This window comes from Ictidomys tridecemlineatus, unplaced genomic scaffold (genome assembly GCF_052094955.1).
Source record: "Ictidomys tridecemlineatus isolate mIctTri1 unplaced genomic scaffold, mIctTri1.hap1 Scaffold_135, whole genome shotgun sequence".
Taxonomy (NCBI): Eukaryota; Metazoa; Chordata; class Mammalia; order Rodentia; family Sciuridae; genus Ictidomys; species Ictidomys tridecemlineatus.
Window position 1 is genome coordinate 467,544 of NW_027521208.1, and position 6,000 is coordinate 473,543.

Sequence of the window (6,000 nt, forward strand, 5' to 3'; positions counted from 1 at the left end):
GACTTCCTCAACAAATTCACAATTTTACATTTAAGTAAGCATTACATATCTCACCTTCTAGAATATTCCTCCCCAAAAGATTTACCTTTTCTGTTTGTGTACACTGTTTATCCTTCATATAGGATTAGTGCAAACCCTGGCATCTACTAAACACACACACACACACACACACACACACACACACACGTGCGCTCTCGCGCGCAGGCATATATGTACCCATGAATGAGTCCAGGCTTCCTTTGGAGACATACTGAAATAGTCACAAGTTTTACTAGTTAGAACTTCCATCATAATCAGAGGATGGTATTTCCTCTCATTCAGGATTAAGGAAAGCTAGTGAACTGCTTCTACCAACAATTTCTTAATTGGTTATTAGACTATTAGTGGTTCTTGTTTTGATTTGGATCTGGAATGTTTTCCCAAAAAACTCACATATGGAAAGCATGACCCCCAAAGCAGCAAGGTTAAAAAATGGGGACTTTTAGGGAATGAATGGATCATGTGGGCTATAACCCCACCAGTGGGTTAACCCAGTTGATGGAATAATAGTTGAAGTGGGCCCTTGGTTGATAACTTCAGGAAGGTAGGGTGTGACTGGAACACACGAGGGAGACTGGGGTCATGACCCTGGAGACTACATCTACTCTACCGTGGGGTCCCTGCTGTCTCCTTCTCCTTTTCTGCTGCCATGAACTGAGGCACTGTCCTCTACCATGACCTTCTACCCTGATGTTTCTATCTTGGAGCCAGCTGACCATGGACTGAACCTTTGAAACTGAGACAAAATGAATCTTTTCTAAATTGTTCTTATCAGTTATTTTGTCGGAAGTGTGAAAAACTGACTAACACAGAAATTCATACTGAAAGGAGGGGTAATTGTTATGACCGTACTTGGCCATGTGGTTCAAAAGCCCCTGGAACTGATATACAGCAGGATTTGGAAAAGTTTGGGGATGCAGGGTGGAGAAACCTTAGAATGCAGTAATCTGGGCTTAGTGGGTGATGCTCAGAGGAATCCGGAAGACCAGAATGCTCCCAGCAATGTGAGCAGTGAAACCTGGCTTGTGAGGCTTCAAATGGAGACGAGGACTAGAGGTGGGGCCACATGTGTTCCACTCTGGCAACGAATTTGTTCCTTCGCCTGTGTCCTGGGACTCTCTCAGGCTGAATTTAAAAGTGATGGACTAATTAATCTGACAGAGGAAATCTCAAGGCAGAGGTCTGGATATCGCTGGCTGCTCTGAGCCAGGTTTACTGTGAGAATCAGAAGTAAAAGAGACAAGGCTTTGAACACTTGGAGTGTGTCCAGAAAAGCGTCTACACAGAGGACATTGCACAGGTTGATGGCGCCCTAGTGTCTAGTTTTCACTCTGGTTCTTGTGACCCAAGCTCCTTTTTAAATTTATTTTGAAACTAGTCTGTTTTCCCCTTTCTAAATTGAACATCCGTCTCAAGATCAATATGCAGTACAATCATCATAATTTTTTTTTTAATTTTTTTAAATATTTTTTAGTTGTGGTTGGGCACAATATCTTTATTTTATGTTTTAGATATAAAATGTGTTTTAACTGTGTTATAGTCACATTTTTATTTTTTATGTTTTTTTTAGTTTTATAGATTTTTTTAAAATACATGACAGCGAAATGCATTACAGTTCTTATTACACATATAGAGTACAATTTTTCATATCTTTGTATATAGAGTATGTTCATACCAAATCATGCCTTTATACATGTACTTTGTTTTTTGTTTGCATTCCAATTCTTATTATACATATATACCACAATTTTTCATATCTGTTTATATATAAAATATGTTGACACCCAATTCGAGTCTTCATACATGTATTTTATCAACAGATATATGAAAAAATGCTCTTCATCTCTAGCAATCAGAGAAATGCAAATCAAATCTACTCTAAGATATCATTTCACTCCAGTCAGAATGGCAGCTATTATGAAGACAAACAACAATAAGTGTTGGTGAGCATGTAGGGAAAAGGCACACTGATACATTGCTGGTAGGATTGCAAATTGGTAAAGCCAATATGGAAAGCAGTATGGAGATTCCTTGGAAATCTGGAAATGGGGCCACCATTTGGCCCAGCTATCCCTCTCCTCAGATTATACCCAAAGGACTTAAAAACAGCATACTACGGGGACACAGCCACTTCAATGTTTATAGCAGCACAATTCACAATAGCTAAAGTGTATAGAGCCATCCTAGATGCCCTTCAGTGGATGAATGGATTTAAAAAAATGTGGCATTTATACATAATGGAATTTTACTCAGCATTAAAAGAGAATAAAATCATGGCATTTGCAGGTAAATTGATGACATTGGAGAAGATAATGCTAAGTAAAGTTAGCCAATCCCCCCAAAACAAATACTGAATGTTTATTTTATTTTTAATGTGGTGATGAGGATCCACCCTAGCGCCCCACACGTGCTAGGCGAGCGCTCTACTGCTGAGCCACAACCCCAGCCCCTACAATCGTCATAATTTCTAAATTCAATGAGGTCCCAAGAAGCATACTAATGATTTGATGGAATAATGCAAGGTAATTGTAGAGTCTGTGTGGAGTAATAAATACATCAGGATTTATTAACACTAAGAAGGAAGGTCTTGTGAAATGAGTAATCCTACTAGATATTAAAATATACTTCAAAGCTGCTTTAGAAAGCACTTGGCAAACAAAACCAAAGAAAAAACAAAAGACACAGTGCTCAGCCCTGAGCACAGATGCTGATAATGGAGCAAATGATAGACATGGAATCCTGTGTGTGGTGACATGACATCTCAGATACTGTGTCAGAGAAAATAGGCATGTGTGGTGACATGGCATCTCAGATACTGTGCCAGAAGCGGACTTCTTGCCAAGCGGTCCTGGACAGTTGGGTATTGGTTGGGGAAAAGGTAGGTGTATTCATTCTTCACCACCCCACACAGATGAACTTGAAATCGACCTATAGTACCAATGTAAAATATGACAATAGGATTACAAAAAAACATAAGTAATTTTTTTTTCTGTCAAAATATTAGAGAAAGCATTCTAAGGATCATACAGAGTCAACATGGAATTCTAAAACATACTGATGTATTTTACATTAAATGTCATTACTTGTCAACAAAAAATAAACAAAGCCAAAGATCATTGACAATCTGGGAACCAAAATACACAGAAAGAGACCAAATGACAAAACAATAGACAGAAGATAAAAATAAGTGAATTGCAGAAAAACATGGACAAGTCCCCCCCCCTTAACTATTATTGTATTTTTATTTGTTGGAAAATGTTCTAAAAAACAATCTAAAATTTTAGATAAATAAAAATCTGTCTTTATAAATGTCCTATAACAACACTATATATATGGAGTCTTAGAGCTCAAATCAAAAACCTAATGATCTATGAAATGAGTGATTACAAAAGAAAATCCACACTCTTCTAAAATTAGCATGCTTTTAAAGAAGAATTAGACTATTATTTTCTTATATATAAACGACTTTTAAAACACAAAGGACATATAAATTATAGGCCACTTTCTGCCTTTTAATATCACCCAAATGACCAACTCTTTCAACAGATGGCAAATGTTTTCATTCCTCCTGCTCAAAGCTCAAAGCTGTATACTAATGCAAATACATGTGTGGATGGCTGCAGAGACAGGTAGAAAGAGGGAGAGACAGGAGGCAGCTACTGTGAATATGGACAAAGTAGGAGCTGCCCAGCCAATTTAAACACACCAGGAAGGCTTCCCAGGGCTGCTGATAGAGAGGGAGACTCAGTCAGAGCTCAAGGTCCTGAAACTGGTTGTGGAGAGTTGCTAAGAGCTAGGGGTGGGGGCTTCGGGTCACTATAGGACCTAATGGGCCTGACCCAAAGGAAAAGTAAATTCTCTTGTCCTTCTATGATAAGAATTTGTGTCGACCCATGAGGTGGATGGACACAGGTGTTCTTCCTCCACAGGTGCCTTGCAGAGATGGCCCAGGACACTGAGACTAACACTTCTTCCTCACTAGAACTGGCAAAAGAATTTTTAAAAAGACTTTCATCTTAAAGGCAAAAGAGAACGATTTACAGAGAGAAATTTTCTAAAGAAAAAAATTCTAAGGCCAGGGAGGCCAGGGTCCTGGAATCAGGAAGAAACCCACCCAACGTGAGTGCCCTCAAACAGGAGGTCAGGACACTCTGGGTGCATGCTGACGGACGGGAGGAGTTCCAGGGAAGGCTGAGGACCCTCTGGACCGTCCAGCTCCTCAGATTCTGTTCGTGCTTTAGACATCATCAGAAAGCTCTAGGGTTTTAAGGGAATAATTTGTGCTGTGGTATTGATGACAGCCTTTCTCTGGTTTCCCACATTTTATCTTAATTAGTTGTCATATTTTCCCAATTTATCTTCTTCAGTGACCACTTACTAATGTTGTGTCCTGAGTTATGTGTTCAAAGGCTCTATTTCTTGGCATTAATGGATAAACTTGCACCAAATTTTTTAGGTAGTGTGTTAGAGACATGTTTCAAAATAATTTGTAAGAAAAAGCAGTATACATCCTCAAATAAATAGGTACAAACAAATCATTTCAATGGGTAATGAGACATATTATCTCTGTTTTATCTATTATCACACTGGTTCCAACATCCTAAGTTTGTATAAAGTTTATTCTATATTTTCATAGCAAATTTCCAAAGAAAATGCTGGAATTCAACACTCAGATGGTGACATTAGTTAGCTTATAAATCGAAGAAGTAATCATGGGCATATAAGGAAGTTTTACTTGTATATATTACCTGACAATATAGGCCCTTAAGAAAAATTATATCTAGTTAAAGTCCGTAACAAACAAGTTATATGACAATACTCATTATTACCAATCGTACTAGTACAGATCCTTAAGCAACATCTAAGCACAGGAAGCTTGGTGGGCACCCAGCGTTTTCTGCTATGACCTGCATTATAATCTCATTTAATATTTGGAAAGGAAAAAAGGGGTTAGTTTTCCTTATCAGTCTCACTCACAGATGATAAATATCATGTTTGTCTCATGAACTCAAATAATATGTAATTTATTAATGCTATTTACAAAGGGAAAACTGATTAATTGATAGGAAACTAACATATTAATAATTTCCTTTTATAGATCAATATATGTATATTTTATGTCAAACAATATGACATGATTTTCATTGATTTCTTTTTTATGAAAGACAAAAATTATTTTGTTCAAAAAGTATGAACTTGGAAACATTGATAAAAAGTGTAAGTTAGTATGTTTTGTTAGAATATGATTATTTCATATTCATGTAACCTGATTATTTCATGTAACCTGCCTTTTAGTTAACACATTTTATGGCAAGATCTTCAAAGAAGCCATAAAAGGCAATTTCTAATAATCCTATAAACTTTCATGCAATAGATATTATTTAGCAAATCCACACTCATTTACAGAAATATCTGTTATAAATCATCTTTGAAATGTGAAATATTTAATATATTTTGAAAACGAAGCAAACTATGTAGCACTGCATTCTTTTCCCCACATCAGTTAGGGATTAAAAAGTAACTTAAATTTCTAGGTTTAAAGAGAAATCAAGTTTTTTTTAACTTTATTTTGAAGATTGAGCAGTTTTTATACTACAATTACAATATGAAATAATTTTACTGAAAATAGAAAATGGAAGTGCTTATAGAATTGAACATTGTATAATAAAAGTGAAGATATTTTAGAATGAAAAAGCATTCTGGCATCAATAATCTAACAAAATGTTACCATTCTTTACACTTTGAAAGTAAAGTTAGCAGTAGTTTCATAGTGATTAAGTGAACACAAATAAAAGGCTGAAAATAATGCCTGTCATAGTAAACCTTCAATAGATATTAGCTAGTATTTCTATCATCACTGTGACAAGCAATTACAATCTAAACTGATTGTTACAGAGAGTTGAGTAAATTCAACAACACCGTGATTGTTTGGTTCTGTGTCTGAAGCACAGAGGTGGTTTC